Source organism: Falco punctatus (genome assembly GCF_963210335.1).
Source record: "Falco punctatus genome assembly, contig: scaffold_172, whole genome shotgun sequence".
Taxonomy (NCBI): domain Eukaryota; kingdom Metazoa; phylum Chordata; class Aves; order Falconiformes; family Falconidae; genus Falco; species Falco punctatus.
In genome coordinates this window covers 65582-92452 of record NW_027660209.1, presented here as the reverse complement: position 1 = coordinate 92452, position 26871 = coordinate 65582, and the positions used below count along the sequence as shown (strand labels likewise).

Here is a 26871-nt window from a genome sequence, read left to right as displayed (position 1 = left end):
ACCCCACTTCCGGGGCCGTCTGCGTAACCCGTACGTGCGAGGCCGAAGCCCCGCCCCTAGGGGGCAAGCCGTTTCCGCGCACGCGCAGAAGCGGAATTGCGTCATACGCATGCGACGCCGCCGGAGACCACGCCCCCTTTGGCTTCAGTCCGGCACTGCGCATGCGCTGCCCTTAGTTTTGCCAGTACCTCTTCTGCGCATGCGCAGAAGCGGAATTGCGTCATACGCATGCGACGCCGCCGGAGACCACGCCCCCTTTGGCTTCAAGCCGGCACTGCGCATGCGCTGCCCTTAGTTTTGCCAGTACTTCTTCTGCGCATGCGCAGAAGCGGAATTGCGTCATCACCACGCGACTACTCCCCCAGACCACGCCCCCTTTGGCTTCAAGCCCCGTCTGCGCATGCGCTGCCCTTACTCTGCAGGGCGGCCACGCTGCTGCCGCCTGGCGAAAAAATTTGGGTACTGCAGCCAGTCTAGCTAACAGACTGCACCCTTTATTAGACGAATGGAAGCGAGAAGGGAACTCTGCCCACGGCCCCTTAGCAAGTCGCCCGGCTTCACATCTCGCTGGATCAACTTCTTCCAGTGAACATATTCAATTCAACCAGTCTAGAGAAAAAGAGAAAAAAAAAAAAAAAAAAAAAAAAGAAAAAACAAAAGAATCACTCGAGAGACCAGGCATACACTTTTTTTTTTTTTTTTTCCTTATAAAAACACCAGCAACATTGTCTTCACGATAAAAGAGGCAATGAAACCTTTTCTTGTCAAATGTAAGGGCACTAAAGAGAAGGTAATTCGACAGACAAGACATAAACCTCTCCAGCTCTTTCCCCACGTCTATTTGGCATTCGTTTCCAAAAACTTTCTCGGGTGAGCGTCTTTTGTCTTTGAGCAGTGCGACAGGCGGTTTGCAAACGGCACAAGTCTCTGCTTTTGAAAAATCAACTCAGACTCTGTAATCACTTTAGATGGGGCACTTTGTGTTTCAGAGAAACAAAACCAACGCTGAGTCTTCCCTTGAACGACACAGGCCTGTTCACCTTTAAATCAGAGAAACAACGGACGTGGTTCTGATCCCTCAAGGAATCTGTACTTTCCAACAGACTGCACCGTCAGGATCAACAAAGCAGTTTCCTACCGTTTCGCCAGCGAGCCAGAGGACTGTCTCGAGACTAAGTTTCCTTGAACAAACACCGAAGAGATCTTCAAGACTCGGTCCAAATGGCTCCGTCAACCTTGAAATCGTAGTCCCCTTCAGCTCCACACCGCTTCATTCTGGGAACGCCCGCTAGAAAAAAAAGAAACAGTTTATTCAGTGTAACGATTCGATTGGTATACAAGCCTTCAAGGCTCCCAAGACCAAGCCTAAGAGGGTCAGGACCGTGCATGTTTGTACTCGCAGTGAAGCTCAACACCTTAGGCAACCCTCAGCCGAGACAAAGGTGAAAAACTCACCGGCGCCGAACGTTTCCTCGTCTGTAAGCTGCCCATCCTTAGCGTGCAGGACTCCACATTCAAAATTCACAGGTCCCGGAGAAAGAAAACCAAAAACTACAGGACAAACAGACAATCAAACAAAAGACCTCAAATAAGGTTTCCTCTAAGGACTGTTAGATACATCTTTTGTACACGACCTACGCACGGCAACATACGCTTCGTACCAGCTCCGTTACATGCTCAAGTAGCAGACGCCTCAGACTCTGCTTTCCATCACAGATTACGATTTTTTGATGACGTTACTAAAGCTGGTCATCTATTCGTACGATAGGTTATGCCAGTGCCTGAAATGATTTTCGATCTCAGACGCTGCACAGAAACGCCGCAGTTTTTCACTGCAATAAGCAATTGATACCTCAGTCGGTACACGTCACCGAGTGAGTGCTAGGAGTGAAAAGTTTACATTTACCTCTCGCTCTTCGACAGCCAATGAATCCTGTAAACAAAACAACATCTTTAGCACACCGGTACCGAAGACACAGCGCAAAACCCCCCGTTAATGTGCTCCTGTATTTGTTTTAATTTCAAAGTAGCCACTTCAACTGATAAAGACAGCCGATTCTCTACCTGTAACTCTACTCCTCCTTATTATCCTGCTACAGAAAGAAACAAACCGCTAGCATTTCTACGTAACGACTTATTTTTCCAGAGAAGAATAAAAAGCCACAACCGACCAACCAAAAAAAAAAACCAAACAGAAACAAAACAAACAAAAAAACCAAACCCCCAAAACAACTCACCTCCTACCTTCTGTGTCCCAGGATGAAAAGTTTCCTTCGGGTTCTTCCCAAATTTGTCGTGACCCACAGGACTGAAATGCAAACGAAATACTGCTTTAGAGGAGAGCGAGCACACACCTCGACATTAAACCATGAACTGGCTGTAGTCGGAATCGATTGCGAGAAGAATCGTTCAAAGAGCCTCGCTGACGTGGAATTTTTTGCGGAAGAGCCATTTATTTCCCACACGACTAACCGCTGAGACTTCTTAAACTTCTTTCTGATTTTAAAAACAGAAACAACTAGGACCCTGCACGGAGATCACTTTCAAGCGTACCGTATTTACTTAGGAAGCACAGAACTTTATTCCCTCGTCCTTCGCTTCGGCTTTCTACGTAACTGTCGTGAGCGTTTTAGGAAGACTCGGTAACCTATCCTATTTCATACGCTTCTCTTCCATCCCTTTGAAAACAACTCCAGGCACGTCAAATGAAAAACGAGCTGCTCGGCGTCAGGCTCGTACCCCAAAGATCCACAAGCAAGACCAGCTGCCTCGCTCAACGGAAAGCCCTCACGTACAGCATTTCTTCCCAACTCGTGTTTCTACGCGACTGTCATTTTCGCCCCTTTTTTTTCCCCTACCGTGAATTTCTGGAGCTGCGCAGCACGCCACGGAGTGCCAAATGCAGTCTGTCTGAGGCACACCGAGCTGACACGGAGGTCACATCCGATGCGCCTCTCCATCATCGCTTACGCTAGGCCACCACGCCGACAGGATCTCCTGTAGTTCCCTTCGAAAGCAATTAAAAGGCTGAGATTAATTTAATTGACAAAAAAGCAGGTTTGTCGTGCAGCTGAAATTCGTTGACATAGTCGGTACCGAAACTCACGCTGGCTGTGAACGGGGTGAAATGGCAAAGGACCATCAGCCAGGCCCGAGGGAAGGCTCAAAGGCTGTACAAGCTAAAGAACAGCCAGGGAAGGGATTTTAGTCCGAGCCCAGGCGGGCAAAAGGAGATGACGTTAGTCCTGCTGCCTGCAGGCGTGTGGGAAAATCACCCCGGGGTGGGGGGGGAACTCGAGAAAATTGCGTCCTAACGGAAGCAGGGTATTACGGAGAGCTTTTTTTAGGGTAGGATACAGCTACAGCCTCGAGGACGGTCGGCACGCACACAGCCTGTACCGCCACCGCTCCCTAAGCAGCGGCTCGGCGCACGCCGACAGCGGTGACGGAGGACGAGCTTAAGGCAAAAAGCCAAAAGCAAACCCCTCAAAGCCCAGAACCGTTCTCAGGAACGCAGGAGTTAAGCCTAAAAGCGGTTGAAAGCTGCCTCCTACCTCTTCCCCCTCCGACACCGGCACGTTTCCTCGCGATCCCTTTTCGCAAACAAAAGAGGGACGCCTGCGGTATCAGCTTGGTCCCGAAGCACCACGACGCGCTTGCTGGCTACACGCTCTCTTCTGACAAGGCTGACAGCTTCTCCGCACGCGACAGCCGAGGCCCTGTGAAACACGAGGAAGGCAAACACCGGTAACGTCTCGCAGGGGTCTGGAGGAAGTCAGGATGCACTCCATTCGGAGCCCGACGCGTTACCCAAAGGAATTACCCCAGCAGAACAAGAGGCAGGAACGATCGGTAGACAGGCAGACAACATGCACGGCAGCGATACCCCCGTCAGACTTGCAGGGCGCTTCCAGACCCAGCCCGCTGCCGCGGCTCAGGCCGGCGGCTGGGGGAAAGACAAAGCCCCGCGCAGAGCTGCGGCGGCTGCCCGGGCAGCCCAGAGGCGGCGGGGGGGGGGGCGGCAGGTCGCCGCGGGCCGACCCCTCCCCTCTCCCGGGCCCCGCCAGGCCGCCACAAGCGGCGAGCACCGGGGCCGCCCCGCCGCCGCTCCTCGCCTCCTCGCTGAGGTAGCGGCGCAGCCCCGAGAGACAAAAAAAAAAAAAAAAAAAAAAACCAGCCCAAAATAGGCAGCACCGTGAGGAGCCCGCTGACCACCGTCGCTGCCGGGGAGACGAGAACGGCCGGCAGCCCCGCCGGTCCCGGGCCGGGCCGGGCCGCCCGCCTCAGCCCGCCCGCCGCCGGCACCAGGCGCTCCCCGCCGCGGCCGAGCGCCGGCCCGCCGCATCCCCCGCCCCCCCCCCCCCCCCCTTCGGCCGCTGCCCGCCGGCCCCCGCCCGCCCGCCCGCCCGCCCTCAGGCCGAGCGCTCACCCAGCGCGCCGCCGCACGTCCCGGCCCGAAAGTCTTCCAGGCTGCCGGCGAAGGCTCCGCACCGCCACGGGCGCGGCGGCGCGCCGCGCGGGCTGGAAATGAACCCCACTTCCGGGGCCGTCTGCGTAACCCGTACGTGCGAGGCCGAAGCCCCGCCCCTAGGGGGCAAGCCGTTTCCGCGCACGCGCAGAAGCGGAATTGCGTCATACGCATGCGACGCCGCCGGAGACCACGCCCCCTTTGGCTTCAGTCCGGCACTGCGCATGCGCTGCCCTTAGTTTTGCCAGTACCTCTTCTGCGCATGCGCAGAAGCGGAATTGCGTCATACGCATGCGACGCCGCCGGAGACCACGCCCCCTTTGGCTTCAAGCCGGCACTGCGCATGCGCTGCCCTTAGTTTTGCCAGTACTTCTTCTGCGCATGCGCAGAAGCGGAATTGCGTCATCACCACGCGACTACTCCCCCAGACCACGCCCCCTTTGGCTTCAAGCCCCGTCTGCGCATGCGCTGCCCTTACTCTGCAGGGCGGCCACGCTGCTGCCGCCTGGCGAAAAAATTTGGGTACTGCAGCCAGTCTAGCTAACAGACTGCACCCTTTATTAGACGAATGGAAGCGAGAAGGGAACTCTGCCCACGGCCCCTTAGCAAGTCGCCCGGCTTCACATCTCGCTGGATCAACTTCTTCCAGTGAACATATTCAATTCAACCAGTCTAGAGAAAAAGAGAAAAAAAAAAAAAAAAAAAAAAAAGAAAAAACAAAAGAATCACTCGAGAGACCAGGCATACACTTTTTTTTTTTTTTTTTCCTTATAAAAACACCAGCAACATTGTCTTCACGATAAAAGAGGCAATGAAACCTTTTCTTGTCAAATGTAAGGGCACTAAAGAGAAGGTAATTCGACAGACAAGACATAAACCTCTCCAGCTCTTTCCCCACGTCTATTTGGCATTCGTTTCCAAAAACTTTCTCGGGTGAGCGTCTTTTGTCTTTGAGCAGTGCGACAGGCGGTTTGCAAACGGCACAAGTCTCTGCTTTTGAAAAATCAACTCAGACTCTGTAATCACTTTAGATGGGGCACTTTGTGTTTCAGAGAAACAAAACCAACGCTGAGTCTTCCCTTGAACGACACAGGCCTGTTCACCTTTAAATCAGAGAAACAACGGACGTGGTTCTGATCCCTCAAGGAATCTGTACTTTCCAACAGACTGCACCGTCAGGATCAACAAAGCAGTTTCCTACCGTTTCGCCAGCGAGCCAGAGGACTGTCTCGAGACTAAGTTTCCTTGAACAAACACCGAAGAGATCTTCAAGACTCGGTCCAAATGGCTCCGTCAACCTTGAAATCGTAGTCCCCTTCAGCTCCACACCGCTTCATTCTGGGAACGCCCGCTAGAAAAAAAAGAAACAGTTTATTCAGTGTAACGATTCGATTGGTATACAAGCCTTCAAGGCTCCCAAGACCAAGCCTAAGAGGGTCAGGACCGTGCATGTTTGTACTCGCAGTGAAGCTCAACACCTTAGGCAACCCTCAGCCGAGACAAAGGTGAAAAACTCACCGGCGCCGAACGTTTCCTCGTCTGTAAGCTGCCCATCCTTAGCGTGCAGGACTCCACATTCAAAATTCACAGGTCCCGGAGAAAGAAAACCAAAAACTACAGGACAAACAGACAATCAAACAAAAGACCTCAAATAAGGTTTCCTCTAAGGACTGTTAGATACATCTTTTGTACACGACCTACGCACGGCAACATACGCTTCGTACCAGCTCCGTTACATGCTCAAGTAGCAGACGCCTCAGACTCTGCTTTCCATCACAGATTACGATTTTTTGATGACGTTACTAAAGCTGGTCATCTATTCGTACGATAGGTTATGCCAGTGCCTGAAATGATTTTCGATCTCAGACGCTGCACAGAAACGCCGCAGTTTTTCACTGCAATAAGCAATTGATACCTCAGTCGGTACACGTCACCGAGTGAGTGCTAGGAGTGAAAAGTTTACATTTACCTCTCGCTCTTCGACAGCCAATGAATCCTGTAAACAAAACAACATCTTTAGCACACCGGTACCGAAGACACAGCGCAAAACCCCCCGTTAATGTGCTCCTGTATTTGTTTTAATTTCAAAGTAGCCACTTCAACTGATAAAGACAGCCGATTCTCTACCTGTAACTCTACTCCTCCTTATTATCCTGCTACAGAAAGAAACAAACCGCTAGCATTTCTACGTAACGACTTATTTTTCCAGAGAAGAATAAAAAGCCACAACCGACCAACCAAAAAAAAAAACCAAACAGAAACAAAACAAACAAAAAAACCAAACCCCCAAAACAACTCACCTCCTACCTTCTGTGTCCCAGGATGAAAAGTTTCCTTCGGGTTCTTCCCAAATTTGTCGTGACCCACAGGACTGAAATGCAAACGAAATACTGCTTTAGAGGAGAGCGAGCACACACCTCGACATTAAACCATGAACTGGCTGTAGTCGGAATCGATTGCGAGAAGAATCGTTCAAAGAGCCTCGCTGACGTGGAATTTTTTGCGGAAGAGCCATTTATTTCCCACACGACTAACCGCTGAGACTTCTTAAACTTCTTTCTGATTTTAAAAACAGAAACAACTAGGACCCTGCACGGAGATCACTTTCAAGCGTACCGTATTTACTTAGGAAGCACAGAACTTTATTCCCTCGTCCTTCGCTTCGGCTTTCTACGTAACTGTCGTGAGCGTTTTAGGAAGACTCGGTAACCTATCCTATTTCATACGCTTCTCTTCCATCCCTTTGAAAACAACTCCAGGCACGTCAAATGAAAAACGAGCTGCTCGGCGTCAGGCTCGTACCCCAAAGATCCACAAGCAAGACCAGCTGCCTCGCTCAACGGAAAGCCCTCACGTACAGCATTTCTTCCCAACTCGTGTTTCTACGCGACTGTCATTTTCGCCCCTTTTTTTTCCCCTACCGTGAATTTCTGGAGCTGCGCAGCACGCCACGGAGTGCCAAATGCAGTCTGTCTGAGGCACACCGAGCTGACACGGAGGTCACATCCGATGCGCCTCTCCATCATCGCTTACGCTAGGCCACCACGCCGACAGGATCTCCTGTAGTTCCCTTCGAAAGCAATTAAAAGGCTGAGATTAATTTAATTGACAAAAAAGCAGGTTTGTCGTGCAGCTGAAATTCGTTGACATAGTCGGTACCGAAACTCACGCTGGCTGTGAACGGGGTGAAATGGCAAAGGACCATCAGCCAGGCCCGAGGGAAGGCTCAAAGGCTGTACAAGCTAAAGAACAGCCAGGGAAGGGATTTTAGTCCGAGCCCAGGCGGGCAAAAGGAGATGACGTTAGTCCTGCTGCCTGCAGGCGTGTGGGAAAATCACCCCGGGGTGGGGGGGGAACTCGAGAAAATTGCGTCCTAACGGAAGCAGGGTATTACGGAGAGCTTTTTTTAGGGTAGGATACAGCTACAGCCTCGAGGACGGTCGGCACGCACACAGCCTGTACCGCCACCGCTCCCTAAGCAGCGGCTCGGCGCACGCCGACAGCGGTGACGGAGGACGAGCTTAAGGCAAAAAGCCAAAAGCAAACCCCTCAAAGCCCAGAACCGTTCTCAGGAACGCAGGAGTTAAGCCTAAAAGCGGTTGAAAGCTGCCTCCTACCTCTTCCCCCTCCGACACCGGCACGTTTCCTCGCGATCCCTTTTCGCAAACAAAAGAGGGACGCCTGCGGTATCAGCTTGGTCCCGAAGCACCACGACGCGCTTGCTGGCTACACGCTCTCTTCTGACAAGGCTGACAGCTTCTCCGCACGCGACAGCCGAGGCCCTGTGAAACACGAGGAAGGCAAACACCGGTAACGTCTCGCAGGGGTCTGGAGGAAGTCAGGATGCACTCCATTCGGAGCCCGACGCGTTACCCAAAGGAATTACCCCAGCAGAACAAGAGGCAGGAACGATCGGTAGACAGGCAGACAACATGCACGGCAGCGATACCCCCGTCAGACTTGCAGGGCGCTTCCAGACCCAGCCCGCTGCCGCGGCTCAGGCCGGCGGCTGGGGGAAAGACAAAGCCCCGCGCAGAGCTGCGGCGGCTGCCCGGGCAGCCCAGAGGCGGCGGGGGGGGGGGCGGCAGGTCGCCGCGGGCCGACCCCTCCCCTCTCCCGGGCCCCGCCAGGCCGCCACAAGCGGCGAGCACCGGGGCCGCCCCGCCGCCGCTCCTCGCCTCCTCGCTGAGGTAGCGGCGCAGCCCCGAGAGACAAAAAAAAAAAAAAAAAAAAAAACCAGCCCAAAATAGGCAGCACCGTGAGGAGCCCGCTGACCACCGTCGCTGCCGGGGAGACGAGAACGGCCGGCAGCCCCGCCGGTCCCGGGCCGGGCCGGGCCGCCCGCCTCAGCCCGCCCGCCGCCGGCACCAGGCGCTCCCCGCCGCGGCCGAGCGCCGGCCCGCCGCATCCCCCGCCCCCCCCCCCCCCCCCCTTCGGCCGCTGCCCGCCGGCCCCCGCCCGCCCGCCCGCCCGCCCTCAGGCCGAGCGCTCACCCAGCGCGCCGCCGCACGTCCCGGCCCGAAAGTCTTCCAGGCTGCCGGCGAAGGCTCCGCACCGCCACGGGCGCGGCGGCGCGCCGCGCGGGCTGGAAATGAACCCCACTTCCGGGGCCGTCTGCGTAACCCGTACGTGCGAGGCCGAAGCCCCGCCCCTAGGGGGCAAGCCGTTTCCGCGCACGCGCAGAAGCGGAATTGCGTCATACGCATGCGACGCCGCCGGAGACCACGCCCCCTTTGGCTTCAGTCCGGCACTGCGCATGCGCTGCCCTTAGTTTTGCCAGTACCTCTTCTGCGCATGCGCAGAAGCGGAATTGCGTCATACGCATGCGACGCCGCCGGAGACCACGCCCCCTTTGGCTTCAAGCCGGCACTGCGCATGCGCTGCCCTTAGTTTTGCCAGTACTTCTTCTGCGCATGCGCAGAAGCGGAATTGCGTCATCACCACGCGACTACTCCCCCAGACCACGCCCCCTTTGGCTTCAAGCCCCGTCTGCGCATGCGCTGCCCTTACTCTGCAGGGCGGCCACGCTGCTGCCGCCTGGCGAAAAAATTTGGGTACTGCAGCCAGTCTAGCTAACAGACTGCACCCTTTATTAGACGAATGGAAGCGAGAAGGGAACTCTGCCCACGGCCCCTTAGCAAGTCGCCCGGCTTCACATCTCGCTGGATCAACTTCTTCCAGTGAACATATTCAATTCAACCAGTCTAGAGAAAAAGAGAAAAAAAAAAAAAAAAAAAAAAAAGAAAAAACAAAAGAATCACTCGAGAGACCAGGCATACACTTTTTTTTTTTTTTTTTCCTTATAAAAACACCAGCAACATTGTCTTCACGATAAAAGAGGCAATGAAACCTTTTCTTGTCAAATGTAAGGGCACTAAAGAGAAGGTAATTCGACAGACAAGACATAAACCTCTCCAGCTCTTTCCCCACGTCTATTTGGCATTCGTTTCCAAAAACTTTCTCGGGTGAGCGTCTTTTGTCTTTGAGCAGTGCGACAGGCGGTTTGCAAACGGCACAAGTCTCTGCTTTTGAAAAATCAACTCAGACTCTGTAATCACTTTAGATGGGGCACTTTGTGTTTCAGAGAAACAAAACCAACGCTGAGTCTTCCCTTGAACGACACAGGCCTGTTCACCTTTAAATCAGAGAAACAACGGACGTGGTTCTGATCCCTCAAGGAATCTGTACTTTCCAACAGACTGCACCGTCAGGATCAACAAAGCAGTTTCCTACCGTTTCGCCAGCGAGCCAGAGGACTGTCTCGAGACTAAGTTTCCTTGAACAAACACCGAAGAGATCTTCAAGACTCGGTCCAAATGGCTCCGTCAACCTTGAAATCGTAGTCCCCTTCAGCTCCACACCGCTTCATTCTGGGAACGCCCGCTAGAAAAAAAAGAAACAGTTTATTCAGTGTAACGATTCGATTGGTATACAAGCCTTCAAGGCTCCCAAGACCAAGCCTAAGAGGGTCAGGACCGTGCATGTTTGTACTCGCAGTGAAGCTCAACACCTTAGGCAACCCTCAGCCGAGACAAAGGTGAAAAACTCACCGGCGCCGAACGTTTCCTCGTCTGTAAGCTGCCCATCCTTAGCGTGCAGGACTCCACATTCAAAATTCACAGGTCCCGGAGAAAGAAAACCAAAAACTACAGGACAAACAGACAATCAAACAAAAGACCTCAAATAAGGTTTCCTCTAAGGACTGTTAGATACATCTTTTGTACACGACCTACGCACGGCAACATACGCTTCGTACCAGCTCCGTTACATGCTCAAGTAGCAGACGCCTCAGACTCTGCTTTCCATCACAGATTACGATTTTTTGATGACGTTACTAAAGCTGGTCATCTATTCGTACGATAGGTTATGCCAGTGCCTGAAATGATTTTCGATCTCAGACGCTGCACAGAAACGCCGCAGTTTTTCACTGCAATAAGCAATTGATACCTCAGTCGGTACACGTCACCGAGTGAGTGCTAGGAGTGAAAAGTTTACATTTACCTCTCGCTCTTCGACAGCCAATGAATCCTGTAAACAAAACAACATCTTTAGCACACCGGTACCGAAGACACAGCGCAAAACCCCCCGTTAATGTGCTCCTGTATTTGTTTTAATTTCAAAGTAGCCACTTCAACTGATAAAGACAGCCGATTCTCTACCTGTAACTCTACTCCTCCTTATTATCCTGCTACAGAAAGAAACAAACCGCTAGCATTTCTACGTAACGACTTATTTTTCCAGAGAAGAATAAAAAGCCACAACCGACCAACCAAAAAAAAAAACCAAACAGAAACAAAACAAACAAAAAAACCAAACCCCCAAAACAACTCACCTCCTACCTTCTGTGTCCCAGGATGAAAAGTTTCCTTCGGGTTCTTCCCAAATTTGTCGTGACCCACAGGACTGAAATGCAAACGAAATACTGCTTTAGAGGAGAGCGAGCACACACCTCGACATTAAACCATGAACTGGCTGTAGTCGGAATCGATTGCGAGAAGAATCGTTCAAAGAGCCTCGCTGACGTGGAATTTTTTGCGGAAGAGCCATTTATTTCCCACACGACTAACCGCTGAGACTTCTTAAACTTCTTTCTGATTTTAAAAACAGAAACAACTAGGACCCTGCACGGAGATCACTTTCAAGCGTACCGTATTTACTTAGGAAGCACAGAACTTTATTCCCTCGTCCTTCGCTTCGGCTTTCTACGTAACTGTCGTGAGCGTTTTAGGAAGACTCGGTAACCTATCCTATTTCATACGCTTCTCTTCCATCCCTTTGAAAACAACTCCAGGCACGTCAAATGAAAAACGAGCTGCTCGGCGTCAGGCTCGTACCCCAAAGATCCACAAGCAAGACCAGCTGCCTCGCTCAACGGAAAGCCCTCACGTACAGCATTTCTTCCCAACTCGTGTTTCTACGCGACTGTCATTTTCGCCCCTTTTTTTTCCCCTACCGTGAATTTCTGGAGCTGCGCAGCACGCCACGGAGTGCCAAATGCAGTCTGTCTGAGGCACACCGAGCTGACACGGAGGTCACATCCGATGCGCCTCTCCATCATCGCTTACGCTAGGCCACCACGCCGACAGGATCTCCTGTAGTTCCCTTCGAAAGCAATTAAAAGGCTGAGATTAATTTAATTGACAAAAAAGCAGGTTTGTCGTGCAGCTGAAATTCGTTGACATAGTCGGTACCGAAACTCACGCTGGCTGTGAACGGGGTGAAATGGCAAAGGACCATCAGCCAGGCCCGAGGGAAGGCTCAAAGGCTGTACAAGCTAAAGAACAGCCAGGGAAGGGATTTTAGTCCGAGCCCAGGCGGGCAAAAGGAGATGACGTTAGTCCTGCTGCCTGCAGGCGTGTGGGAAAATCACCCCGGGGTGGGGGGGGAACTCGAGAAAATTGCGTCCTAACGGAAGCAGGGTATTACGGAGAGCTTTTTTTAGGGTAGGATACAGCTACAGCCTCGAGGACGGTCGGCACGCACACAGCCTGTACCGCCACCGCTCCCTAAGCAGCGGCTCGGCGCACGCCGACAGCGGTGACGGAGGACGAGCTTAAGGCAAAAAGCCAAAAGCAAACCCCTCAAAGCCCAGAACCGTTCTCAGGAACGCAGGAGTTAAGCCTAAAAGCGGTTGAAAGCTGCCTCCTACCTCTTCCCCCTCCGACACCGGCACGTTTCCTCGCGATCCCTTTTCGCAAACAAAAGAGGGACGCCTGCGGTATCAGCTTGGTCCCGAAGCACCACGACGCGCTTGCTGGCTACACGCTCTCTTCTGACAAGGCTGACAGCTTCTCCGCACGCGACAGCCGAGGCCCTGTGAAACACGAGGAAGGCAAACACCGGTAACGTCTCGCAGGGGTCTGGAGGAAGTCAGGATGCACTCCATTCGGAGCCCGACGCGTTACCCAAAGGAATTACCCCAGCAGAACAAGAGGCAGGAACGATCGGTAGACAGGCAGACAACATGCACGGCAGCGATACCCCCGTCAGACTTGCAGGGCGCTTCCAGACCCAGCCCGCTGCCGCGGCTCAGGCCGGCGGCTGGGGGAAAGACAAAGCCCCGCGCAGAGCTGCGGCGGCTGCCCGGGCAGCCCAGAGGCGGCGGGGGGGGGGGCGGCAGGTCGCCGCGGGCCGACCCCTCCCCTCTCCCGGGCCCCGCCAGGCCGCCACAAGCGGCGAGCACCGGGGCCGCCCCGCCGCCGCTCCTCGCCTCCTCGCTGAGGTAGCGGCGCAGCCCCGAGAGACAAAAAAAAAAAAAAAAAAAAAACCAGCCCAAAATAGGCAGCACCGTGAGGAGCCCGCTGACCACCGTCGCTGCCGGGGAGACGAGAACGGCCGGCAGCCCCGCCGGTCCCGGGCCGGGCCGGGCCGCCCGCCTCAGCCCGCCCGCCGCCGGCACCAGGCGCTCCCCGCCGCGGCCGAGCGCCGGCCCGCCGCATCCCCCGCCCCCCCCCCCCCCCCCCTTCGGCCGCTGCCCGCCGGCCCCCGCCCGCCCGCCCGCCCGCCCTCAGGCCGAGCGCTCACCCAGCGCGCCGCCGCACGTCCCGGCCCGAAAGTCTTCCAGGCTGCCGGCGAAGGCTCCGCACCGCCACGGGCGCGGCGGCGCGCCGCGCGGGCTGGAAATGAACCCCACTTCCGGGGCCGTCTGCGTAACCCGTACGTGCGAGGCCGAAGCCCCGCCCCTAGGGGGCAAGCCGTTTCCGCGCACGCGCAAAAGCGGAATTGCGTCATACGCATGCGACGCCGCCGGAGACCACGACCCCTTTGGCTTCAGTCCGGCACTGCGCATGCGCTGCCCTTAGTTTTGCCAGTACCTCTTCTGCGCATGCGCAGAAGCGGAATTGCGTCATACGCATGCGACGCCGCCGGAGACCACGCCCCCTTTGGCTTCAAGCCGGCACTGCGCATGCGCTGCCCTTAGTTTTGCCAGTACTTCTTCTGCGCATGCGCAGAAGCGGAATTGCGTCATCACCACGCGACTACTCCCCCAGACCACGCCCCCTTTGGCTTCAAGCCCCGTCTGCGCATGCGCTGCCCTTACTCTGCAGGGCGGCCACGCTGCTGCCGCCTGGCGAAAAAATTTGGGTACTGCAGCCAGTCTAGCTAACAGACTGCACCCTTTATTAGACGAATGGAAGCGAGAAGGGAACTCTGCCCACGGCCCCTTAGCAAGTCGCCCGGCTTCACATCTCGCTGGATCAACTTCTTCCAGTGAACATATTCAATTCAACCAGTCTAGAGAAAAAGAGAAAAAAAAAAAAAAAAAAAAAAAAGAAAAAACAAAAGAATCACTCGAGAGACCAGGCATACACTTTTTTTTTTTTTTTTTCCTTATAAAAACACCAGCAACATTGTCTTCACGATAAAAGAGGCAATGAAACCTTTTCTTGTCAAATGTAAGGGCACTAAAGAGAAGGTAATTCGACAGACAAGACATAAACCTCTCCAGCTCTTTCCCCACGTCTATTTGGCATTCGTTTCCAAAAACTTTCTCGGGTGAGCGTCTTTTGTCTTTGAGCAGTGCGACAGGCGGTTTGCAAACGGCACAAGTCTCTGCTTTTGAAAAATCAACTCAGACTCTGTAATCACTTTAGATGGGGCACTTTGTGTTTCAGAGAAACAAAACCAACGCTGAGTCTTCCCTTGAACGACACAGGCCTGTTCACCTTTAAATCAGAGAAACAACGGACGTGGTTCTGATCCCTCAAGGAATCTGTACTTTCCAACAGACTGCACCGTCAGGATCAACAAAGCAGTTTCCTACCGTTTCGCCAGCGAGCCAGAGGACTGTCTCGAGACTAAGTTTCCTTGAACAAACACCGAAGAGATCTTCAAGACTCGGTCCAAATGGCTCCGTCAACCTTGAAATCGTAGTCCCCTTCAGCTCCACACCGCTTCATTCTGGGAACGCCCGCTAGAAAAAAAAGAAACAGTTTATTCAGTGTAACGATTCGATTGGTATACAAGCCTTCAAGGCTCCCAAGACCAAGCCTAAGAGGGTCAGGACCGTGCATGTTTGTACTCGCAGTGAAGCTCAACACCTTAGGCAACCCTCAGCCGAGACAAAGGTGAAAAACTCACCGGCGCCGAACGTTTCCTCGTCTGTAAGCTGCCCATCCTTAGCGTGCAGGACTCCACATTCAAAATTCACAGGTCCCGGAGAAAGAAAACCAAAAACTACAGGACAAACAGACAATCAAACAAAAGACCTCAAATAAGGTTTCCTCTAAGGACTGTTAGATACATCTTTTGTACACGACCTACGCACGGCAACATACGCTTCGTACCAGCTCCGTTACATGCTCAAGTAGCAGACGCCTCAGACTCTGCTTTCCATCACAGATTACGATTTTTTGATGACGTTACTAAAGCTGGTCATCTATTCGTACGATAGGTTATGCCAGTGCCTGAAATGATTTTCGATCTCAGACGCTGCACAGAAACGCCGCAGTTTTTCACTGCAATAAGCAATTGATACCTCAGTCGGTACACGTCACCGAGTGAGTGCTAGGAGTGAAAAGTTTACATTTACCTCTCGCTCTTCGACAGCCAATGAATCCTGTAAACAAAACAACATCTTTAGCACACCGGTACCGAAGACACAGCGCAAAACCCCCCGTTAATGTGCTCCTGTATTTGTTTTAATTTCAAAGTAGCCACTTCAACTGATAAAGACAGCCGATTCTCTACCTGTAACTCTACTCCTCCTTATTATCCTGCTACAGAAAGAAACAAACCGCTAGCATTTCTACGTAACGACTTATTTTTCCAGAGAAGAATAAAAAGCCACAACCGACCAACCAAAAAAAAAAACCAAACAGAAACAAAACAAACAAAAAAACCAAACCCCCAAAACAACTCACCTCCTACCTTCTGTGTCCCAGGATGAAAAGTTTCCTTCGGGTTCTTCCCAAATTTGTCGTGACCCACAGGACTGAAATGCAAACGAAATACTGCTTTAGAGGAGAGCGAGCACACACCTCGACATTAAACCATGAACTGGCTGTAGTCGGAATCGATTGCGAGAAGAATCGTTCAAAGAGCCTCGCTGACGTGGAATTTTTTGCGGAAGAGCCATTTATTTCCCACACGACTAACCGCTGAGACTTCTTAAACTTCTTTCTGATTTTAAAAACAGAAACAACTAGGACCCTGCACGGAGATCACTTTCAAGCGTACCGTATTTACTTAGGAAGCACAGAACTTTATTCCCTCGTCCTTCGCTTCGGCTTTCTACGTAACTGTCGTGAGCGTTTTAGGAAGACTCGGTAACCTATCCTATTTCATACGCTTCTCTTCCATCCCTTTGAAAACAACTCCAGGCACGTCAAATGAAAAACGAGCTGCTCGGCGTCAGGCACGAGCTGCTCGGCGTCAGGCTCGTACCCCAAAGATCCACAAGCAAGACCAGCTGCCTCGCTCAACGGAAAGCCCTCACGTACAGCATTTCTTCCCAACTCGTGTTTCTACGCGACTGTCATTTTCGCCCCTTTTTTTTCCCCTACCGTGAATTTCTGGAGCTGCGCAGCACACCACGGAGTGCCAAATGCAGTCTGTCTGAGGCACACCGAGCTGACACGGAGGTCACATCCGATGCGCCTCTCCATCATCGCTTACGCTAGGCCACCACGCCGACAGGATCTCCTGTAGTTCCCTTCGAAAGCAATTAAAAGGCTGAGATTAATTTAATTGACAAAAAAGCAGGTTTGTCGTGCAGCTGAAATTCGTTGACATAGTCGGTACCGAAACTCACGCTGGCTGTGAACGGGGTGAAATGGCAAAGGACCATCAGCCAGGCCCGAGGGAAGGCTCAAAGGCTGTACAAGCTAAAGAACAGCCAGGGAAGGGATTTTAGTCCGAGCCCAGGCGGGCAAAAGGAGATGACGTTAGTCCTGCTGCCTGCAGGCGTGTGGGAAAATCACCCCGGGGTGGGGGGGGAACTCGAGAAAATTGCGTCCTAACGGAAGCAGGGTATTACGGAGAGCTTTTTTTAGGGTAGGATACAGCTACAGCCTCGAGGACGGTCGGCACGCACACAGCCTGTACCGCCACCGCTCCCTAAGCAGCGGCTCGGCGCACGCCGACAGCGGTGACGGAGGACGAGCTTAAGGCAAAAAGCCAAAAGCAAACCCCTCAAAGCCCAGAACCGTTCTCAGGAACGCAGGAGTTAAGCCTAAAAGCGGTTGAAAGCTGCCTCCTACCTCTTCCCCCTCCGACACCGGCACGTTTCCTCGCGATCCCTTTTCGCAAACAAAAGAGGGACGCCTGCAGTATCAGCTTGGTCCCGAAGCACCACGACGCGCTTGCTGGCTACACGCTCTCTTCTGACAAGGCTGACAGCTTCTCCGCACGCGACAGCCGAGGCCCTGTGAAACACGAGGAAGGCAAACACCGGTAACGTCTCGCAGGGGTCTGGAGGAAGTCAGGATGCACTACATTCGGAGCCCGACGCGTTACCCAAAGGAATTACCCCAGCAGAACAAGAGGCAGGAACGATCGGTAGACAGGCAGACAACATGCACGGCAGCGATACCCCCGTCAGACTTGCAGGGCGCTTCCAGACCCAGCCCGCTGCCGCGGCTCAGGCCGGCGGCTGGGGGAAAGACAAAGCCCCGCGCAGAGCTGCGGCGGCTGCCCAGAGGCGGCGGGGGGGGGGGCGGCAGGTCGCCGCGGGCCGACCCCTCCCCTCTCCCGGGCCCCGCCAGGCCGCCACAAGCGGCGAGCACCGGGGCCGCCCCGCCGCCGCTCCTCGCCTCCTCGCTGAGGTAGCGGCGCAGCCCCGAGAGACAAAAAAAAAAAAAAAAAAAAAACCAGCCCAAAATAGGCAGCACCGTGAGGAGCCCGCTGACCACCGTCGCTGCCGGGGAGACGAGAACGGCCGGCAGCCCCGCCGGTCCCGGGCCGGGCCGGGCCGCCCGCCTCAGCCCGCCCGCCGCCGGCACCAGGCGCTCCCCGCCGCGGCCGAGCGCCGGCCCGCCGCATCCCCCGCCCCCCCCCCTTCGGCCGCTGCCCGCCGGCCCCCGCCCGCCCGCCCGCCCGCCCTCAGGCCGAGCGCTCACCCAGCGCGCCGCCGCACGTCCCGGCCCGAAAGTCTTCCAGGCTGCCGGCGAAGGCTCCGCACCGCCACGGGCGCGGCGGCGCGCCGCGCGGGCTGGAAATGAACCCCACTTCCGGGGCCGTCTGCGTAACCCGTACGTGCGAGGCCGAAGCCCCGCCCCTAGGGGGCAAGCCGTTTCCGCGCACGCGCAAAAGCGGAATTGCGTCATACGCATGCGACGCCGCCGGAGACCACGCCCCCTTTGGCTTCAGTCCGGCACTGCGCATGCGCTGCCCTTAGTTTTGCCAGTACCTCTTCTGCGCATGCGCAGAAGCGGAATTGCGTCATACGCATGCGACGCCGCCGGAGACCACGCCCCCTTTGGCTTCAAGCCGGCACTGCGCATGCGCTGCCCTTAGTTTTGCCAGTACTTCTTCTGCGCATGCGCAGAAGCGGAATTGCGTCATCACCACGCGACTACTCCCCCAGACCACGCCCCCTTTGGCTTCAAGCCCCGTCTGCGCATGCGCTGCCCTTACTCTGCAGGGCGGCGACGCTGCTGCCGCCTGGCGAAAAAATTTGGGTACTGCAGCCAGTCTAGCTAACAGACTGCACCCTTTATTAGACGAATGGAAGCGAGAAGGGAACTCTGCCCACGGCCCCTTAGCAAGTCGCCCGGCTTCACATCTCGCTGGATCAACTTCTTCCAGTGAACATATTCAATTCAACCAGTCTAGAGAAAAAGAGAAAAAAAAAAAAAAAAAAAAAAGAAAAAACAAAAGAATCACTCGAGAGACCAGGCATACACTTTTTTTTTTTTTTTTCCTTATAAAAACACCAGCAACATTGTCTTCACGATAAAAGAGGCAATGAAACCTTTTCTTGTCAAATGTAAGGGCACTAAAGAGAAGGTAATTCGACAGACAAGACATAAACCTCTCCAGCTCTTTCCCCACGTCTATTTGGCATTCGTTTCCAAAAACTTTCTCGGGTGAACGTCTTTTGTCTTTGAGCAGTGCGACAGGCGGTTTGCAAACGGCACAAGTCTCTGCTTTTGAAAAATCAACTCAGACTCTGTAATCACTTTAGATGGGGCACTTTGTGTTTCAGAGAAACAAAACCAACGCTGAGTCTTTCCTTGAACGACACAGGCCTGTTCACCTTTAAATCAGAGAAACAACGGACGTGGTTCTGATCCCTCAAGGAATCTGTACTTTCCAACAGACTGCACCGTCAGGATCAACAAAGCAGTTTCCTACCGTTTCGCCAGCGAGCCAGAGGACTGTCTCGAGACTAAGTTTCCTTGAACAAACACCGAAGAGATCTTCAAGACTCGGTCCAAATGGCTCCGTCAACCTTGAAATCGTAGTCCCCTTCAGCTCCACACCGCTTCATTCTGGGAACGCCCGCTAGAAAAAAAAGAAACAGTTTATTCAGTGTAACGATTCGATTGGTATACAAGCCTTCAAGGCTCCCAAGACCAAGCCTAAGAGGGTCAGGACCGTGCATGTTTGTACTCGCAGTGAAGCTCAACACCTTAGGCAACCCTCAGCCGAGACAAAGGTGAAAAACTCACCGGCGCCGAACGTTTCCTCGTCTGTAAGCTGCCCATCCTTAGCGTGCAGGACTCCACATTCAAAATTCACAGGTCCCGGAGAAAGAAAACCAAAAACTACAGGACAAACAGACAATCAAACAAAAGACCTCAAATAAGGTTTCCTCTAAGGACTGTTAGATACATCTTTTGTACACGACCTACGCACGGCAACATACGCTTCGTACCAGCTCCGTTACATGCTCAAGTAGCAGACGCCTCAGACTCTGCTTTCCATCACAGATTACGATTTTTTGATGACGTTACTAAAGCTGGTCATCTATTCGTACGATAGGTTATGCCAGTGCCTGAAATGATTTTCGATCTCAGACGCTGCACAGAAACGCCGCAGTTTTTCACTGCAATAAGCAATTGATACCTCAGTCGGTACACGTCACCGAGTGAGTGCTAGGAGTGAAAAGTTTACATTTACCTCTCGCTCTTCGACAGCCAATGAATCCTGTAAACAAAACAACATCTTTAGCACACCGGTACCGAAGACACAGCGCAAAACCCCCCGTTAATGTGCTCCTGTATTTGTTTTAATTTCAAAGTAGCCACTTCAACTGATAAAGACAGCCGATTCTCTACCTGTAACTCTACTCCTCCTTATTATCCTGCTACAGAAAGAAACAAACCGCTAGCATTTCTACGTAACGACTTATTTTTCCAGAGAAGAATAAAAAGCCACAACCGACCAACCAAAAAAAAAAACCAAACAGAAACAAAACAAACAAAAAAACCAAACCCCCAAAACAACTCACCTCCTACCTTCTGTGTCCCAGGATGAAAAGTTTCCTTCGGGTTCTTCCCAAATTTGTCGTGACCCACAGGACTGAAATGCAAACGAAATACTGCTTTAGAGGAGAGCGAGCACACACCTCGACATTAAACCATGAACTGGCTGTAGTCGGAATCGATTGCGAGAAGAATCGTTCAAAGAGCCTCGCTGACGTGGAATTTTTTGCGGAAGAGCCATTTATTTCCCACACGACTAACCGCTGAGACTTCTTAAACTTCTTTCTGATTTTAAAAACAGAAACAACTAGGACCCTGCACGGAGATCACTTTCAAGCGTACCGTATTTACTTAGGAAGCACAGAACTTTATTCCCTCGTCCTTCGCTTCGGCTTTCTACGTAACTGTCGTGAGCGTTTTAGGAAGACTCGGTAACCTATCCTATTTCATACGCTTCTCTTCCATCCCTTTGAAAACAACTCCAGGCACGTCAAATGAAAAACGAGCTGCTCGGCGTCAGGCTCGTACCCCAAAGATCCACAAGCAAGACCAGCTGCCTCGCTCAACGGAAAGCCCTCACGTACAGCATTTCTTCCCAACTCGTGTTTCTACGCGACTGTCATTTTCGCCCCTTTTTTTTCCCCTACCGTGAATTTCTGGAGCTGCGCAGCACGCCACGGAGTGCCAAATGCAGTCTGTCTGAGGCACACCGAGCTGACACGGAGGTCACATCCGATGCGCCTCTCCATCATCGCTTACGCTAGGCCACCACGCCGACAGGATCTCCTGTAGTTCCCTTCGAAAGCAATTAAAAGGCTGAGATTAATTTAATTGACAAAAAAGCAGGTTTGTCGTGCAGCTGAAATTCGTTGACATAGTCGGTACCGAAACTCACGCTGGCTGTGAACGGGGTGAAATGGCAAAGGACCATCAGCCAGGCCCGAGGGAAGGCTCAAAGGCTGTACAAGCTAAAGAACAGCCAGGGAAGGGATTTTAGTCCGAGCCCAGGCGGGCAAAAGGAGATGACGTTAGTCCTGCTGCCTGCAGGCGTGTGGGAAAATCACCCCGGGGTGGGGGGGGAACTCGAGAAAATTGCGTCCTAACGGAAGCAGGGTATTACGGAGAGCTTTTTTTAGGGTAGGATACAGCTACAGCCTCGAGGACGGTCGGCACGCACACAGCCTGTACCGCCACCGCTCCCTAAGCAGCGGCTCGGCGCACGCCGACAGCGGTGACGGAGGACGAGCTTAAGGCAAAAAGCCAAAAGCAAACCCCTCAAAGCCCAGAACCGTTCTCAGGAACGCAGGAGTTAAGCCTAAAAGCGGTTGAAAGCTGCCTCCTACCTCTTCCCCCTCCGACACCGGCACGTTTCCTCGCGATCCCTTTTCGCAAACAAAAGAGGGACGCCTGCGGTATCAGCTTGGTCCCGAAGCACCACGACGCGCTTGCTGGCTACACGCTCTCTTCTGACAAGGCTGACAGCTTCTCCGCACGCGACAGCCGAGGCCCTGTGAAACACGAGGAAGGCAAACACCGGTAACGTCTCGCAGGGGTCTGGAGGAAGTCAGGATGCACTACATTCGGAGCCCGACGCGTTACCCAAAGGAATTACCCCAGCAGAACAAGAGGCAGGAACGATCGGTAGACAGGCAGACAACATGCACGGCAGCGATACCCCCGTCAGACTTGCAGGGCGCTTCCAGACCCAGCCCGCTGCCGCGGCTCAGGCCGGCGGCTGGGGGAAAGACAAAGCCCCGCGCAGAGCTGCGGCGGCTGCCCGGGCAGCCCAGAGGCGGCGGGGGGGGGGGCGGCAGGTCGCCGCGGGCCGACCCCTCCCCTCTCCCGGGCCCCGCCAGGCCGCCACAAGCGGCGAGCACCGGGGCCGCCCCGCCGCCGCTCCTCGCCTCCTCGCTGAGGTAGCGGCGCAGCCCCGAGAGACAAAAAAAAAAAAAAAAAAAAAAACCAGCCCAAAATAGGCAGCACCGTGAGGAGCCCGCTGACCACCGTCGCTGCCGGGGAGACGAGAACGGCCGGCAGCCCCGCCGGTCCCGGGCCGGGCCGGGCCGCCCGCCTCAGCCCGCCCGCCGCCGGCACCAGGCGCTCCCCGCCGCGGCCGAGCGCCGGCCCGCCGCATCCCCCGCCCCCCCCCCCCTTCGGCCGCTGCCCGCCGGCCCCCGCCCGCCCGCCCGCCCGCCCTCAGGCCGAGCGCTCACCCAGCGCGCCGCCGCACGTCCCGGCCCGAAAGTCTTCCAGGCTGCCGGCGAAGGCTCCGCACCGCCACGGGCGCGGCGGCGCGCCGCGCGGGCTGGAAATGAACCCCACTTCCGGGGCCGTCTGCGTAACCCGTACGTGCGAGGCCGAAGCCCCGCCCCTAGGGGGCAAGCCGTTTCCGCGCACGCGCAAAAGCGGAATTGCGTCATACGCATGCGACGCCGCCGGAGACCACGCCCCCTTTGGCTTCAGTCCGGCACTGCGCATGCGCTGCCCTTAGTTTTGCCAGTACCTCTTCTGCGCATGCGCAGAAGCGGAATTGCGTCATACGCATGCGACGCCGCCGGAGACCACGCCCCCTTTGGCTTCAAGCCGGCACTGCGCATGCGCTGCCCTTAGTTTTGCCAGTACTTCTTCTGCGCATGCGCAGAAGCGGAATTGCGTCATCACCACGCGACTACTCCCCCAGACCACGCCCCCTTTGGCTTCAAGCCCCGTCTGCGCATGCGCTGCCCTTACTCTGCAGGGCGGCGACGCTGCTGCCGCCTGGCGAAAAAATTTGGGTACTGCAGCCAGTCTAGCTAACAGACTGCACCCTTTATTAGACGAATGGAAGCGAGAAGGGAACTCTGCCCACGGCCCCTTAGCAAGTCGCCCGGCTTCACATCTCGCTGGATCAACTTCTTCCAGTGAACATATTCAATTCAACCAGTCTAGAGAAAAAGAGAAAAAAAAAAAAAAAAAAAAAAGAAAAAACAAAAGAATCACTCGAGAGACCAGGCATACACTTTTTTTTTTTTTTTTCCTTATAAAAACACCAGCAACATTGTCTTCACGATAAAAGAGGCAATGAAACCTTTTCTTGTCAAATGTAAGGGCACTAAAGAGAAGGTAATTCGACAGACAAGACATAAACCTCTCCAGCTCTTTCCCCACGTCTATTTGGCATTCGTTTCCAAAAACTTTCTCGGGTGAACGTCTTTTGTCTTTGAGCAGTGCGACAGGCGGTTTGCAAACGGCACAAGTCTCTGCTTTTGAAAAATCAACTCAGACTCTGTAATCACTTTAGATGGGGCACTTTGTGTTTCAGAGAAACAAAACCAACGCTGAGTCTTCCCTTGAACGACACAGGCCTGTTCACCTTTAAATCAGAGAAACAACGGACGTGGTTCTGATCCCTCAAGGAATCTGTACTTTCCAACAGACTGCACCGTCAGGATCAACAAAGCAGTTTCCTACCGTTTCGCCAGCGAGCCAGAGGACTGTCTCGAGACTAAGTTTCCTTGAACAAACACCGAAGAGATCTTCAAGACTCGGTCCAAATGGCTCCGTCAACCTTGAAATCGTAGTCCCCTTCAGCTCCACACCGCTTCATTCTGGGAACGCCCGCTAGAAAAAAAAGAAACAGTTTATTCAGTGTAACGATTCGATTGGTATACAAGCCTTCAAGGCTCCCAAGACCAAGCCTAAGAGGGTCAGGACCGTGCATGTTTGTACTCGCAGTGAAGCTCAACACCTTAGGCAACCCTCAGCCGAGACAAAGGTGAAAAACTCACCGGCGCCGAACGTTTCCTCGTCTGTAAGCTGCCCATCCTTAGCGTGCAGGACTCCACATTCAAAATTCACAGGTCCCGGAGAAAGAAAACCAAAAACTACAGGACAAACAGACAATCAAACAAAAGACCTCAAATAAGGTTTCCTCTAAGGACTGTTAGATACATCTTTTGTACACGACCTACGCACGGCAACATACGCTTCGTACCAGCTCCGTTACATGCTCAAGTAGCAGACGCCTCAGACTCTGCTTTCCATCACAGATTACGATTTTTTGATGACGTTACTAAAGCTGGTCATCTATTCGTACGATAGGTTATGCCAGTGCCTGAAATGATTTTCGATCTCAGACGCTGCACAGAAACGCCGCAGTTTTTCACTGCAATAAGCAATTGATACCTCAGTCGGTACACGTCACCGAGTGAGTGCTAGGAGTGAAAAGTTTACATTTACCTCTCGCTCTTCGACAGCCAATGAATCCTGTAAACAAAACAACATCTTTAGCACACCGGTACCGAAGACACAGCGCAAAACCCCCCGTTAATGTGCTCCTGTATTTGTTTTAATTTCAAAGTAGCCACTTCAACTGATAAAGACAGCCGATTCTCTACCTGTAACTCTACTCCTCCTTATTATCCTGCTACAGAAAGAAACAAACCGCTAGCATTTCTACGTAACGACTTATTTTTCCAGAGAAGAATAAAAAGCCACAACCGACCAACCAAAAAAAAAAACCAAACAGAAACAAAACAAACAAAAAAACCAAACCCCCAAAACAACTCACCTCCTACCTTCTGTGTCCCAGGATGAAAAGTTTCCTTCGGGTTCTTCCCAAATTTGTCGTGACCCACAGGACTGAAATGCAAACGAAATACTGCTTTAGAGGAGAGCGAGCACACACCTCGACATTAAACCATGAACTGGCTGTAGTCGGAATCGATTGCGAGAAGAATCGTTCAAAGAGCCTCGCTGACGTGGAATTTTTTGCGGAAGAGCCATTTATTTCCCACACGACTAACCGCTGAGACTTCTTAAACTTCTTTCTGATTTTAAAAACAGAAACAACTAGGACCCTGCACGGAGATCACTTTCAAGCGTACCGTATTTACTTAGGAAGCACAGAACTTTATTCCCTCGTCCTTCGCTTCGGCTTTCTACGTAACTGTCGTGAGCGTTTTAGGAAGACTCGGTAACCTATCCTATTTCATACGCTTCTCTTCCATCCCTTTGAAAACAACTCCAGGCACGTCAAATGAAAAACGAGCTGCTCGGCGTCAGGCTCGTACCCCAAAGATCCACAAGCAAGACCAGCTGCCTCGCTCAACGGAAAGCCCTCACGTACAGCATTTCTTCCCAACTCGTGTTTCTACGCGACTGTCATTTTCGCCCCTTTTTTTTCCCCTACCGTGAATTTCTGGAGCTGCGCAGCACGCCACGGAGTGCCAAATGCAGTCTGTCTGAGGCACACCGAGCTGACACGGAGGTCACATCCGATGCGCCTCTCCATCATCGCTTACGCTAGGCCACCACGCCGACAGGATCTCCTGTAGTTCCCTTCGAAAGCAATTAAAAGGCTGAGATTAATTTAATTGACAAAAAAGCAGGTTTGTCGTGCAGCTGAAATTCGTTGACATAGTCGGTACCGAAACTCACGCTGGCTGTGAACGGGGTGAAATGGCAAAGGACCATCAGCCAGGCCCGAGGGAAGGCTCAAAGGCTGTACAAGCTAAAGAACAGCCAGGGAAGGGATTTTAGTCCGAGCCCAGGCGGGCAAAAGGAGATGACGTTAGTCCTGCTGCCTGCAGGCGTGTGGGAAAATCACCCCGGGGTGGGGGGGGAACTCGAGAAAATTGCGTCCTAACGGAAGCAGGGTATTACGGAGAGCTTTTTTTAGGGTAGGATACAGCTACAGCCTCGAGGACGGTCGGCACGCACACAGCCTGTACCGCCACCGCTCCCTAAGCAGCGGCTCGGCGCACGCCGACAGCGGTGACGGAGGACGAGCTTAAGGCAAAAAGCCAAAAGCAAACCCCTCAAAGCCCAGAACCGTTCTCAGGAACGCAGGAGTTAAGCCTAAAAGCGGTTGAAAGCTGCCTCCTACCTCTTCCCCCTCCGACACCGGCACGTTTCCTCGCGATCCCTTTTCGCAAACAAAAGAGGGACGCCTGCAGTATCAGCTTGGTCCCGAAGCACCACGACGCGCTTGCTGGCTACACGCTCTCTTCTGACAAGGCTGACAGCTTCTCCGCACGCGACAGCCGAGGCCCTGTGAAACACGAGGAAGGCAAACACCGGTAACGTCTCGCAGGGGTCTGGAGGAAGTCAGGATGCACTACATTCGGAGCCCGACGCGTTACCCAAAGGAATTACCCCAGCAGAACAAGAGGCAGGAACGATCGGTAGACAGGCAGACAACATGCACGGCAGCGATACCCCCGTCAGACTTGCAGGGCGCTTCCAGACCCAGCCCGCTGCCGCGGCTCAGGCCGGCGGCTGGGGGAAAGACAAAGCCCCGCGCAGAGCTGCGGCGGCTGCCCAGAGGCGGCGGGGGGGGGGGCGGCAGGTCGCCGCGGGCCGACCCCTCCCCTCTCCCGGGCCCCGCCAGGCCGCCACAAGCGGCGAGCACCGGGGCCGCCCCGCCGCCGCTCCTCGCCTCCTCGCTGAGGTAGCGGCGCAGCCCCGAGAGACAAAAAAAAAAAAAAAAAAAAAAACCAGCCCAAAATAGGCAGCACCGTGAGGAGCCCGCTGACCACCGTCGCTGCCGGGGAG

At 53.7% G+C, this 26871-nt stretch overlaps 6 long non-coding RNA genes across 6 annotated transcripts; all 6 read right to left on the bottom strand.

Annotated features, from left to right (window-relative positions):
* Window positions 1-472: 472 nt before the first annotated feature.
* On the bottom strand, window positions 473-3022 carry LOC308057617. Its single transcript, XR_013925370.1, has 2 exons — window positions 2859-3022; window positions 473-2308 (listed from the first exon to the last, which is right to left on the bottom strand). It is a non-coding gene; the product is annotated as an uncharacterized lncRNA (long non-coding RNA).
* A 513-nt stretch (window positions 3023-3535) lies between these two features.
* LOC308057622 lies at window positions 3536-7553 on the bottom strand. The gene is made up of 3 exons (XR_013925375.1): window positions 7390-7553; window positions 4430-6839; window positions 3536-3719 (listed from the first exon to the last, which is right to left on the bottom strand). It is a non-coding gene; the product is annotated as an uncharacterized lncRNA (long non-coding RNA).
* A 514-nt stretch (window positions 7554-8067) lies between these two features.
* Window positions 8068-12085, bottom strand: LOC308057601. The gene is made up of 3 exons (XR_013925354.1): window positions 11922-12085; window positions 8962-11371; window positions 8068-8250 (listed from the first exon to the last, which is right to left on the bottom strand). It is a non-coding gene; the product is annotated as an uncharacterized lncRNA (long non-coding RNA).
* A 514-nt stretch (window positions 12086-12599) lies between these two features.
* Window positions 12600-17618, bottom strand: LOC308057621. Its single transcript, XR_013925374.1, has 4 exons — window positions 17170-17618; window positions 16474-16622; window positions 13493-15902; window positions 12600-12782 (listed from the first exon to the last, which is right to left on the bottom strand). It is a non-coding gene; the product is annotated as an uncharacterized lncRNA (long non-coding RNA).
* A 983-nt stretch (window positions 17619-18601) lies between these two features.
* Window positions 18602-21148, bottom strand: LOC308057603. Its single transcript, XR_013925356.1, has 2 exons — window positions 20985-21148; window positions 18602-20434 (listed from the first exon to the last, which is right to left on the bottom strand). It is a non-coding gene; the product is annotated as an uncharacterized lncRNA (long non-coding RNA).
* A 457-nt stretch (window positions 21149-21605) lies between these two features.
* Window positions 21606-26672, bottom strand: LOC308057612. The gene is made up of 4 exons (XR_013925365.1): window positions 26204-26672; window positions 25508-25656; window positions 22551-24957; window positions 21606-21845 (listed from the first exon to the last, which is right to left on the bottom strand). It is a non-coding gene; the product is annotated as an uncharacterized lncRNA (long non-coding RNA).
* Window positions 26673-26871: the final 199 nt, after the last annotated feature.